The following is a 14,480-nucleotide window of genomic DNA, read 5'->3' on the forward strand; positions in this document are numbered from 1 at the left end:
ACCTTTAATTTTAACAACACACTTTACAAGTTTGGCATTTGATTATATTGTTGCATTAAAAAGAATATAGCCTACATGGAGAAAGATTAGAAATGTATAAAAGCATTTGCTTTACAGATCAATCCTTCTACTGAGCTGTTTGACCTTAAATAAATCAGAAATAGATGTCATTCTATTGTCCTTGCTGGCAATACTTCAAATGGTTGTGCAGTTTTAATTTTCCAACTTGGAATTCATCTGGGTTGTACAACTTTTTATATTCTCATACATGGAATAAACAGTTTGAAAAGTGTATGAAGTGGTCAGTTTTTAAATACATACAACTACTGATCTATTTATCATCTTTAATCAATCAGGTTTAAAATTTGTTTTTACAATAACTCTGAAAATAACCAAATAACTTGAAGAAAAAAATGGTACAGAGCCTGAAGAAAAAAAGAGCAGCTCTGCACATTGTGCTACACATTGGCTCTTTAAACTACTTCTTTTTTCTGACAACAGTGCAAGCACACTTGTGAAACCAACAAAGCTACCAGCATCTATCAGTTATCTCCTCCTCCCTGGCTGAAAGAGGAGCATTGCCTCTGCTCTCTATGCTCGTTCCAGTCAGCAGGTTCACATGGACGCCATCCAACTTCCCTGCAGTCTGCGGGGGGAACAGAAGGTCTCTGCAGTAATCTGTTGCCATTTCCTTTACAACTCGGCAATTAACTTCACCTGGTGACAAAACAAAGATTATTCTCAATGTAATCCAACTAGCAAATGATTTTCGTTTTGTTGAAAAACACCCACACGGGCCCCCATGGGAATTCAAATGACAGGTAATTGAAGTTTAATGGGTCTCAGTGGCAATAACGAGCAGCAATGAATATTAATATTTTAAAGGACCAGTGAGTATAATCTAAGGGGATGTATTGGTAGCAATGGAATTTTCATAATTATGTTTTCAATCTTGTACAATCACCTCAAACTAGGAATCGTTGCATTTAGTTACCAAAGCTTAGGAGCGAGTCCTCTTCCGCAGAACCTAGCATGATGCGTCATGTTTCTAATGTAGAACAGAACAAAAACAAAAGTCTTGAGGGCCACTGTGAGTTCTCGTGAACGCCCTGAAAGTGAGGGGTGATAGGAGGCGTATTCAGTCAGTTGCATGTACCCCCTTATACAGAAGGCAGGATATGTTGTTGGATTGCTTTCCATCCCTGTGCTTTTCACATTAACTTCCAATTCACTAACATTCATTATGCAGGGAACTAAGGCTATATCTTTTTGTTTAAAAAAACGCATCAGCTCTGCTATGGAGACAAAAAGGTAATAGTATGGATTAGCAAAAGAACAGCATTCTTCATCTGCTGCTCACACTTTCCTCATATATAGCTAGCTACATGTATAAAAAGTGCAGCTGATCATGCTGTAACAGGGTAATTCAGTTGGTTTATTTATTGCTGTTAAACAAACTAATATAACAGCTGTTTACACCCTTGTCATCAAGGTCTGCCGGATCATGTGCATGAAGGTCAATTCGCTGAACTGCTGAGGCTCAGACTGCTGTCCACACTGCCAGCCCCATCTTTAAGTTTGTTTTTGATAATGGCCATCAGTAATTCAATATTTAATTTAACAAGTAGTCATGCAAGTTTTGTTCAACAGAGATTACACAGGAAAACTACCGACCATAGACGAGAGGTCGACTGCCCTTCACCTGATGTTCTATTCACATACAATCAGAAGCTATCACAATCACTGTCAAAATATATAGCCCGTCCTCATTTTTTACTATTCATCGATTTGTCAAAAAATATTCAACAATTTGAATACAGAAGAAAGAAGACTATATGCGCCATTAAGCCATATCCTAAATATTCCATATAGACTATAGTTACATTATGGTGATACAATTACAGAACAATATTTTTCTGGCAACATTTTTACGATATCAAAACTGAACCATATAGTTGTTCGGTACTAACTGTGCCATTTTAAATTCCCATGCCACTCATGGTGCTTTGTATGTGTTTAATAGTTGCACTAGTGTAACATACCAGAGGCTGAAAAAAGGTGTCTGCACACAGCAGCAGCAGCATGACCTGCTGAATGGGAGCAGAATCACACAAGTTTATTCAGACTCAAGTTCACAGTGCAGCCAGATTCAATGCAGAAACAGATGGCGCACTTAGAGTTGAGGCGACACAGAGACACATAAGCCACTGCAGTAGCCTTGCTCTCGCATTCCTATTCAGAGCAGACTGTAATTATTCAGGGAGGGTCAGCTGAGCTGCATGCTGTTTGTCAGCATCACACTGCATTATGCTCACACACTTCCTCACAACAAGCTGGTACCTGTCCACAGGCTGCACCTGTCAGACAAAGAGCAGCCTCACTTCAGAAATAGGTGTTCATGTACCTTGCTTAGGAAAGGGGGTTTAGTTCTTAAACTGAAAAAATCTTTATTTGAGTTGTCTGGGATTTGCACCAGTTGCACTACTTACAAATGTGCTTTACTAATCTTTACAGCAGTTCCTAATCAGAGGTACTTGTACCTGAGGGGTACTTCAGCAGTAGCCATGGGGTACTTAGGATTGTGGAGCAGCTCAACTAATTTGACAAACTAGAAATTAGTGTATTATTAGAAAAATATATCTACATATTGAGTCAGCTGAAACACCTGAAGACTATGTGCCATGATTGAGTCTTAAGTCTATACAGCTTATTAAGTCTAAACAGCTAAAAGTAATCTATGAACAGTTGAAATACATTGATTTATTTAACTGTTCCTCCAGTACTTTCAACAATATTATAGATATGCAGCACAGTTGGCTTAAATTATTGGGGGGAAATGTGTAAGGTTAATAAGCAATTGCATACACAATAAGTTAGCTACAGATTTTAGAATACAATTGTTAAAAAGCAAAAAATTAATTGGATAAATTATTGAAACAGTTTGCTAAGCAAACAGAAAACCCCATAAAAAAGTGAAGGACAAAAAGCTAACGGCATTGGCACCAGAAAATTATGCTTGAAGAAACTAAACTCTTCACATTGCTGTTTTTAACAATTTAATAAGTAAGGCTGTTAACATGATCCCATTAAAAACTCATACTTTTTCAGTCTTAACTATGCTCATGTTGTCAATTGTCACATTATAAACATTATTCAATATGTTATGCAGCAATTTTAACATTTTAAGACATTTCAAGAATAAAAATAGAATTCATGATGCACAGGATTAGGGAGCAGAAATGGAGTGGCCAGATTAATTGATTAAATATAATTAACATGTCCTGCTGCATAGATTCAATGACTTGAAGAAGCAGCCTGTATATAGTACTGTTGAGCGGGTGGTGCAAATTGAATCATCATACTGGGCGGGTGCAGGTATGAAAAACTCACTACGCTACTCATTGCAGCCTTTTAGCTTTTGCATCTTAATAACAAACAGCACACCTTGTTAATCATGAAAAGCTTCACTATAATATTTACATAATAATTTCAGCGAAGCTTAGTCCCCTTTAACTCGTACACCACCTATGGCTAGCAGCTAACTGATTAACAGTTGAACAAGGTAGCAAAGTTATACATATACAGTAAAAGGGGTGAGCTGGGAAAAATGTTAAGAAGCTTAAATAATACATAAATGATTGATATACTTACATTATTCAGCTACAGCCACTAACTGGCAGTCTGACTGCACACTTGACAAAACTGACCCAAACCTTTCCAGTTCAATTATGAGAAAGAAATGTTGTAACAACTAATGAAATTAATAGTTAAATAACTTCCAGTTTAAAACCAGTCACACAATGGGGGTCTTGTGCATCTGCACTCATTGCACAGTTAACGCCCACAACCTACTGTGTGTTTTCTCAAGACCAGGATTACTTGAATATTTAACTTTGGCAGACAGTGGGCCAGGAAATTTCAAAAGGCCTTTTTTTTTTTTTTTTTTAACATTTCATTCTATATACCCATCTCCCGCCAGGCAGAACCACCTTATATGCAGTGAACTCAATTAAACTTTGCCGCTGACCCATTTCCCTGGCAATGAGCTCAGGGAAGAATATGACAAATGGAAGTTCACGCCTGCATGTGCCCAGAGGATTGCAGCTTCAAGGAACACGATCAGATCAAAAGTCTGAGGTAAGCATAATCACATGCAAATGTCGTGCATGCGACAAGCTCAACTAGACAAGGAAAAACATACTTTCACTCACATCCCTTTAAATTTCTATAATATACTAAGGTGACCAGTCAAAACTGCAAAGTTAATGCAAACAGTCAGAATGTGTACTGTCTGCCAAGACAACAACCTGCACCAAGGATATATCTGCTTGCAGAATAACTTGCAGGCTTCAAAGATAATCTATTTGCAGATGAAGCTGTAACGATTTTAGGACACAAGTTCATTAAAAGCCATTTTCTTTTAAGAGTGGAAGAGAAAGCTTGTGGCTCTATGGAGTCCAGTACCGCCCCTATCAACTCCAGTGTGGATAAACAAGTGCACTGGGCCACTGGGAAATTCTTACAAGCCTTATCAGTGCTCCTTAACTATTCTAAACTGACATCAATTGCTGTGCCAGCTTGATCCCAGGGGACCTTGTTAGCTCCATTTAATGGCAAAATGAGAGAACTTCTAAGACCTGCTCTGGCACTTGGGGCCGCAAGTCCTGGCTGCAATGTTGTATTAGGTGGTGAACGTAAAAAGTGATCACACTAATTACTGAGGGGACACAGGTCTGGGAAGGCTAAACACTTGTTAGCGCATGGGACTAGTTTGTCTTGGCAGTCACAGACATACATTTCCATACAGCTATTGCATTGTAAAATACCAATGGCATCTGGCATCACTTGAGTATGTATCACCCATGATTATTACTATGGTGGTCTTTTACATTAACTGTCTTAATGGCATACAGTAGTATTTCCACAGTGTACTATATTTGTCCTATTTTACATTACACAATGTTTTGTTAAATATTCAAATCTGATTATGATGCAGTAACAAATTTGCTCATCCCCAACAATCAGTCAGTGCCAAAACTATTCTTGTGACAGTAATAGTTTGCTAATACAAATGATAAATGCAAAGTGACAAGTAGCACAAATTGAGAGAAGAATCATAAAGTAACTAACTCTGCATACGAAAGCAGATGAATTGAAAGGCTGATAGCTGATGCATTTCAGTGACTATGTTCCATCTCTTTTGCTCTCCAAACAGACTGTTTCCCTGGAGGCAGCCAAAGCCTGCTCAAACACGATTGGTCAAACCAGAAAGAGAAATGAGAAGCTTTTAGCCCCAGAGTCATGTCCCTCGCCTACAGATTCTGCATAATATTATTACTATAAAAGGTAAATAAAGATTTAAAAAATCTTATTTCAAAGTCATCTATGAATAGTCTACACTCATATAGTAGAGATACATGTTGGCTTTAAGTAGACTGCACTGCATCTATAGCATTTCTGGTGAAAAGACAGTGACGATGAGTTTTGTATCTTGCACCAAAAAGTTGGACATGTAAATCTAAAGTACTTTGAGATCAATGAATCCCAGGCACACTGTCATAGGGAAACTATTATGTTGGAGGCTATGTCTGTGTTATCCTGATGATTTACTTAAAAAGCTCATTGCCTTAACAGGACACTTGGCCAGTGTATGCTTTCTTTCCCAGGGGCCAAAAATAAAACATTACAAGTAACACATTTATTAGTTGCTGCATGATAGTTTCTCAGTTTGAAGAACCCCTAGTTTATAATAACAGGGGCTAATCAGGGCTCCAGACAAACTTTTTTTTTTTTTTTTTTTTGTACCATATCTGAACCTGCTCTGCAAAACATTTTAACTGTTTCAAAGTGAATTAAAATCAAGGATGTTTCTTGACTTTGTTAGTGGCATAATAAAAACACAATTAAAATGTTGAGAAAAAATCTTATTGCGCCATTCAAGAAACATGTTTTACACTGATTATGACAGACAAACTGACAAAACATCAGTTGTCATCAACTTAACTGAGATATAATAAATTAGACAAAAAACGTACAAACAAATCTATGTCCTAGTCTTTGTACTGAGGTCTTCGTGCTCTGAAGCCACTTCTCCACCACTAGGTCACTGCTTTCACAGGGTCATAGTCCTGTGCAGGAGGGCCATGAAAAGAGATTTACAGGAGGCAGTTGAGCATCACATTGACAGGCAGGGCCTCCATTCTGACTTGATCAGTGGTGTCTTCTGGCCAGTTGGACAGGTCAAAAAGTGTGGAAGTTGCCACCAAAACACCGGTCTCCAGTCGTCATCAGCATTGGACCTACTGATCTGGACACCCTGCCAGGTCCTTTCCAGCCCCAACCTCATCCTCATCCATGAACTGGTGTAGCCTTGGGCCAGGGTGTGTCTATAAACATGACATGAGCTGTCACAATATAAAATGAAATTATGTAATTTTGAAATATAAATGTATATGTTTAATGACTAATGAAATGTTAATTTATAAAACTGTATTTTACTATATATCAACCTTCAACAGCCCAGCCAGAATGGCATCCAAAATGCCCTAGCTATGGGCATTGTCCAGAGAAAGAGTTGGTTCATTGGTTTGCCATTCATGAGGAAGGTGCTGTAGATTATCTCTTAGTCCTTCACTGATTCAACTGAAATGTCAGACCAGATAGAAAAGACCCCGGCTGAAGACAGCTTTTCCTGAAGCTCCTCAATAAAGCACGAACCAATGGCTGTGATGAACATGTGGCCTGCTTGGTCATTGCCATATGTCGTGCTGAAGTCCAGGCCATTTGTGTGATGGACAGCTTCCTCTATAGTAATGAAGTAGGCTAAGTTGAAGAGTTTCACCATCTTTTATTGCTGGATCCATTCTGTCAATAGCTGCCATTAGCACTGATCTTTCTGGGGGAGCTCCTGCTTATACCGCATCTTCAGTTGATCTGTGTGCAGCTGTGACTGAATGGTCTTTGATGGTCCTCACTCTCGCCTTCTCTTCATTGACCCTGTGAAACAGGCTGTTCCTTGACATCTGAGCAGGACAGCTCCCGCATGTTTTGCAGTTCATTCTGTAAGTTATGCAGTTATTCTAGGGATAAATATAACTTTTCCCATCCCAGAAGTTCTTTTACATTTGGTTTCATAGCCACAGCCCTCCTTCTGTAAAGAAGTGGAAAATAAATCAGTTTGATTCAGTCAATCAAGTGGAAATATTTCACATGAATCATTATAGCATTCTATTATTGCTAGCCATATAGAAAAAGTCACAGCAAAAAGACCATAAAAAGCTTTATCCATTTTTTTGAAAGACATTTCTCAATTTATATTGTCCTTACCTCAGACTCAGGTTTGTGGGCGTACTCTGGCTCACTGAATGTGATGCAGTGCCCTCTTTGGTCTTGGCTTGTGTCTGTGACTGGGGCTAGTAGATGGACCAGAAGCCCGGGAAAATGTCTAAATCTTCATAGGTCTTGCGCCAAAAAGTCAGCCAGTGATATTTGTTACAGCAAGAGACGCTCCATTGTTGTCAGTGCGTGACTTACTAAATGATTATTGTACAAGCATACAAAAATCCTCTTCGACCCAGAGACCTCGAGGAGAACATCTCTGTCCGTCCCAAACATATTTTCTGCCGTCCTCATGACAACTTTCGTATCGAGCCCTGATAATTATTACCATATTCCTGTTGTTAAAGGGTAGACAAAGTTGGAAATAATTGTGGAGATGATGAAGATCTAAGGAAGAAGACTCATCACTGCCCTTTGAAAGGCTTGCTGACATTTACCCCCCATCTTATCAATCAGATCTGCACAATCATTTCCTGGGGGTGGAAGCCTCTGTGCTTCTGTCAGTTCTAACTTTAAAAAAAAAGTTTTTTTAAAAACTGTTATTAGACAGTTTGTCTTTTTGGACTGTGGACAAAAAAAAAAAAAAAAAAGATAAAAAGTAACCAGAGGAAGCCATGATGTAACCACTAGTTGCTCTGGTGTCATTTCATGGTGGATGACTGCAAAGGGCAGGCTCCTAGTCATGGAGGATAACATGGAGCACAGTGGAATTGTAAAGAGGCAAATAATGGCCATACAGATTTGAATCTTATAAGTCACTGAAGACCTCATTGTAAAATTTAGTCAATACTGTGTACTTCAGGAACAGCTTACCTTGCTATCCCAGGTGTTCAGCTTTAAATTCCATATCGTGAATTTTAGTGTCTGAATTTTGCCCAACTAATTTGAGAGGGCTTATTGACTTTGAACAGTTTACATGTAAGGTTTTTATGTTGGTCACTGACTCAATCTGTGAACAATAAACACACACACACACACACACACATATATATATATATATATATATATATATATATATATATATATATATATATATATACCCACACACACACACGTATGAATGTGTATTAAGAATTTACACATCTTGAAATTCAGGATAGAAAATTCATACAATAATTTACTCTGTTTTCAAAGTAAAAATATATCAGTGCAATACAGTTTTCAGTTGACATGAATAAATCGGGTGTTCAATATCTTAAAGGATTCATTATTACTGAATTTATCTTAATTTAATAAGGAAAAACAAATGCATATACAGTTGGGGCTGGGTAATTAACCAAAAATGTATGATCAAAATATATATTTATAAGCTCCAACAGACCCAATCTGGCTTGTTTCCGTTAATACTTTCCCAAATGAGAGCATTCACTAACTGTCTGGTTTCTGCTACATTCATGTTGATGTGGCGGCCCTGGTACTTTGTACAGGGCCTCATGACCATGCTGCATATCGTCCCTCCTCACTCCCCTGTTATGCGCAACGAGAGACAGCTCAAAATAATTCTTCATTATTCAAGGTAAAAGTTTGAAATAATCAGGATATTTATTTGAAGTCATATCGCCCAGCTCCATGCAGAGTAAAAAGAACAAAGGTTATATTTTTCATCCCTGACTTCTCTGTCTGATGAAATCTGTGGGGAGTTGATGTAACACAAGCAAACGTGTTGATCACAGCTCGATAAGCAGCTCTAAGGTCATCAAGAGCCTTCTTTAAATGAGACAGGCTAACTGTTACCAGGGCAACACGCTACACCAAGTGGCAAATATGAGATCCCCAGACAACCTCAACATGCATGTCTCTGTACATCTATAGGATTAGATGAGTGGCTCTGAGGTTGTGTGTTTACTACTGTGCTTTGTGAGTGTGTGTCTGCTAAATGGGTGGGGATGGTCCCCATGTGTCTGTGACAGTGCTCTAGTTCAGTGAGTCTCAACCTTTTCGAGTCACGACCCCCCCAGAATAATCACGTCGGTACAGCACTGGGACATTTAACTCACCATCTGTCTGTCTGACACTTCACCTCTTCAGTAGCTCTTTTGGTGCCTCATCATCTGCCTGTCGCACTCTTCATCCCCTCCGCTCTCTCTCCTCCTGTTCTCCCCTGATGATAGAAAGATGCAATCAGTGTAGTACAACCAATATAAAATCTATTCTTATTTGATTTTATTTATAAACATCTTATGTATAGATGTATATGAAACATATACTGTTATTTGAACATTTCATTAATGCACTATTCCATCCCATAGAGCTAAATAGACATTTCATATGGACTCACAAGCAGCCCAAATGAAAGTAGCTACAGGCCAGTACCGAACAGATGTACATCAATCAGCATTATATTGCTGTTTCTTACTCACTGCAGTGTAATCAGTGGATTCTGTGTTCTGATAATATCCATCTACCATATCATATACCCTAATCCCTTCATCTTTGAGATCTTGTTGCTCTTTCAAGTTCTCTCTCTCTCTCTCTCTGTGTGTTGCATCATAGTTGGTCTCTTCCATCACACACTGGTGCTCCTTAGAATTAGTTTTATTTATGGTAATTCACAAAGCTATAATCATATGTAAATGTGAGCCTCCGAACTGTGTTTTCATAAGTGTTGTCCCTTGTGACAAAAACGTTTGGGAACCACTAACTAGCGAGCAGAAGAGGCCTCCTCTTCACCAGCCTGAGTCCTGACTCATCTGCTGCTACAGCAACAGGAGGTGACTCTTCCTCCACCTCCCCCAGCTTCACCTGCACCTGTTGCCTTCATCCTTTTTGAAAAAGCCTCATATATTCATATCCGTTTAATCCTGCCTTGGTATCTTGAGGTAAACAGTGATCCAATTCACTAACAATAAAAAGTAAAGAAACTGATTTGATAAGCCATATCCTATAATTGTGGAAAGCTTTAATGCATGACTGGAATGACAGATTGATAGTTCCCCAGCTATGTTTAGGTAGTTGTTGTTTAAAGTGATAACAAATGTAGTGCAGAAGACTATTAACATCACAGAAACCAGAAAACACCCTGTATTTTAAATCAACAAGACTCATACCGTCTATGTTACACTGTCCTCCAGAGAGTCTGATATTTTGAGACATTATGCCATGTGATATCTTGTAGGTTAGTGGAAGAAAATCCAGATCAAGGGAATTTAAATGTGGTTCCATAATGGGGACCTGTGGGCCTTGGCTGAGGCTGATGTGCTCTACCGAGTACCATCGTGAAGATTTGTTGTGGCTTTATATTCACTTCTGAAATACAAATCATATTCTTGGTCATTTCAGTTTAAAGGTTCAGTGTGTAGAATTTAGTGACATCTAGAGGTGAACATGTTGCAGCTGAATACTCCTCATCTCACCCTTCCAACCTGAAAGAGAACCTGTGGTGAACTTCAGTTGTCATGAAAACTCAAAAGGTAATAGTTTGTTCCAGCACTAATAATAGTATTTCAGAGGTTGTACTAAAACATAGCGGTGCTTTGAGCTGCATGCTAACATCTGCATGTTTACTTCTTCACTTTGGTAAGGCTAATTTCTAAGTTAAAGGTTTTACATTTATTAGAATTAGGGATACTACAATGTGAGCATTTTTCCAGTGCCATTGTTTCTCATAACACAGGACCTTTTACAAGAAGACGTGTGTCTGCTCAGTGTCTGTGGAGTGCTCACTGAGATCTATAACATCAGATTTTGCTGCAAGCAACCTCGCTCTTCTGCTGCACTTAAGCTGTGTGTTTCCCATTAACAATAAACGGTGGGGGCTCACTTCTCATAATAACACAATATCTATAACTTGGTGTTTGCTGCTATTGCTTCATTGTAAAGCTGTGTGTTTACCTCTGCTCACTCCCATGCTCTCTTAAAACACAAGTCTCTTAAACAACCATAACATTTTCACTGTCCTTTGACGTTAAGTACTCAATAAGTAGTATTTTACAAATCAGATCTTTTTAAATTTGATTAACGTGGACACTAACACTGAAACACTAAAAAAATTGTTTCTATGTCTGTAAAAAAAATTAAACAAACAATGGGGCTGGTGGGAAAGTTAGGTAAACGGTATGTTAGTGAACATGTAACATCGGACACATTAACTGCTGCTAGATTAATTAACATGACAACATTTGCTGATTAGCACTAATACAGCTGAGGCTGAAAAGAATGTCATGTCATTTAGAGGTCATAAACCAAAGGCCTGGACACATTTGACATGGTGCCGGTCTTAGATCAAAAGGTGGTGATCCCCAATTCAACCAGAGGGACACACATGAATATCTTAATATATGTAATGGCAATTCATTCAACAGTTGATATTTCACTCAAAGCAACAAATGTCAACCTCATGATGGTGTTACAGAAAGGGTTATGTGATCACCAAAGTCAATGCATCTACTCAGCATCTGTACCAAATTTCATTGAATTTATCAAATGTTGTATTTCCATCAGACAACCTTTACACAGTATAACAGTGCTTTCACTAAAAAGCATGACTGACAGTTTCACAAAGTATCGACATAATGATCATCAATAGTGAATTTATATCCAGTGTGTATATTTTGTGTAGGGAAACCTTGTATTCAGGTTTGTGCAAGTACTTCACCTGCTGCTTTTTGTGTGGTCTTCAGGTGCGGTAGGGACGTGTTGACTTGCTGCTGTGTGAGCCACTTGAAAAGTAAGTGTGTGTATGTGTGTACATGCATTAGGGCAGGGTCACTGAGGAGTAATAGGATTGCTCGACCCCGCTCCCTCTCGACACCGTGGCAAAGACAGGCCTCCTAAATCATCCTCACATCTCTGAGCAAGATGGAGGACCTGGCATCGTCTCTCCCCGCCCTCCATCCTCGCTGCAGCCATAACCACTCTCCCCACTGTGGCACAGACACATCTCACAGACATGATTTCCCCCAAACCTCCAGGACAACTGGAATAATATCTGCTCAGCATTCTGTAAATATCCAGTGGAAGACTAGTGTACTCTAGTTCATTGCAGCTGTGCCACAGATACTATATACAGGCCCTGCTGCTGATGCTCATCTAACCCTCTTTGACTTCATCTTAGGATTCTTAAGAGGAAGCAGCGAAGTGAAGAAGCCTATTCTGCTGTTATTCATTATTCATGCTCGGCTCTTACTCAGGGTCATGAAGAGGCTCCTACAGTCATGTCTGCACATGAAACCTTTTAGCAGGTAAAAGTTCTAAACTTCAAAACAAGGATTTGTATTGAAAACTTGCTTATACTTTTATCTGGGACATTGAGATGGTCTACTAGAAGTCCTCAGAAAATGTGCCCACAGACCTAAGCCAGTACTATATTGATAGAATCACCATAGTAAAAAGAAATTGAAATTGATTCAACTGTCATGTCCCAAGACCAACAGTGTGTTTTTTATTATGTATTTTATGTGCATTTTATTGTTTCTGTTCTTTTAAATGCATTTATACTTTTTATTCTTCTCGTATTTCAGTTTTTTTTTTATAGAAGAACAGAATTGCCTCTGTATACACCACTACATAATTAAAACTTGCCTTGCCTTTAATATGAAAGTCCCTAACAGGGATATGGCAGTATAGTCACAGCACAGAGCACCTATTGCAGACCATGAAAATAATGGCCAGGTTTTGCTTTTTGACCTCAGATGAGGACAAAGAGACAAAATTTCACCAAGAACAACAACTTATCATAGGATGCTTCAGAAAGTGAGCCTGATTATCTGTCCTTCCCAAAGCAGATGAAAATAAAGTGGGCAGCGGAAAAGAAAAACAAGGGCCTGACCAGACTGACACAAATAACTATTCCAGCCACTCAGCAACAGGGGGCGCTAGAGGTCATACACCACAGGCATCCATTTTGTGTTTGAGTTTACATCCAAATTGTCAAACCCCACTTCAGACCATGCATCAATTTACCATTACAGCATTAGAAAAACAGATAATACAATTTAGCTGCAGTTACAAATTACCCTACATGCAAAGCCAACAGTGGGTAAAATACAATATCACCTGAACAAGCCAGTATGAGTGAAACCAGTCAAGCTCTACAGCAGTGACACCGACCCATTTCAAATCTACTGATCACAGTGGAGCTATTTGCTGCAACAAATATAATGACCCAATAGAAAGAAAGTGTAAAGAACAATATAACAAAGGGTCATTCTGCACAACCAGCATCTTTTCTCCTTTAACATTGTTTTGACTGACAATTCAGTTTCTTTCAGTCAATTTGGTTTGTGCCTACAACTTCACTGTCAGACATTCTTCTTTTTGCCATGGATTTATTTGTGAAGCACTTTGTTATCTTGTTTAGATAAGTGCTGCACAAATAAAGTTACTGAGTTTCACCCTGTTTTCATCACAAATAAGCAATTAAAACCAAACTTACTGGACACATTTGCACTTTGACTAATAATGTGCCAAGGACTACTTAAAATGACAGAAACCATCTTTAAGAAAATGTACTTAACGTTTACTTTCCTAGTTTTTAGTTTGAGCCATCCACCAAAAGGGTGTTGATGGAGAACCTGGCCATGAAACATGCTAGTGCTGCTCCTTACCTGCTAAAAAAGGCAACACTTAGCATGTTAGCATTAATGTTAAAGGTGCTGCAAGTGATTTGGTGTTTTATTAACAACTACTTTCTGCTAGCCACAAGTTGCCAGATAACGCCGGCCATTGAAAGCATTTCTAGTCTCACCTGAGCAAGAGTTCTTTCTCGACCTGTGGCAAACCCGGGCATGAACACACAACCTCCTGTGCAGGAGCACATGTTGGGTCAGGTGTGCAACTCACAGAGGAAGTGATGACACCATGACCAACAGGTGCGACAGAAAACTGGCGGGAAACACAGCGCAGACAGGAAGCAAAGTCACAACAGACAGAGGAGGACAGTCATTTCAAAGTAAAACAGGAAACACACCCAGAGCCCATGCAGACAGTCACTCCAACAGGCAGCGTGACTCCAACAGTGTTTCTGTGTGTATAGAAAGAGCTGTATAGGTTGATATCTATCTCAATATCAATATCACAGTATTATTATTATTATTATTATTATTCCTTGTATGATTGTTGTTCCTGAGTGAAGGTTTTAAACTCTAAGAGCAGAGAATGACAAATACTTGAAGAGCAAAACATTGGACAAATCTGAGATAGAT

The 14,480-nt window shown here is 38.9% G+C and overlaps 1 long non-coding RNA gene across 1 annotated transcript; it reads right to left on the reverse strand.

The window, feature by feature from the left end:
• Window positions 1-330: 330 nt before the first annotated feature.
• Window positions 331-14,180, reverse strand: LOC109624914 (uncharacterized). Its single transcript, XR_002202413.2, has 3 exons — window positions 14,024-14,180; window positions 9,336-9,439; window positions 331-717 (listed from the first exon to the last, which is right to left on the reverse strand). It is a non-coding gene; the product is annotated as an uncharacterized lncRNA (long non-coding RNA).
• Between the last annotated feature and the right edge of the window lie 300 nt (window positions 14,181-14,480).

This window comes from Paralichthys olivaceus, chromosome 1 (genome assembly GCF_024713975.1).
Source record: "Paralichthys olivaceus isolate ysfri-2021 chromosome 1, ASM2471397v2, whole genome shotgun sequence".
NCBI lineage: Eukaryota > Metazoa > Chordata > Actinopteri > Pleuronectiformes > Paralichthyidae > Paralichthys > Paralichthys olivaceus.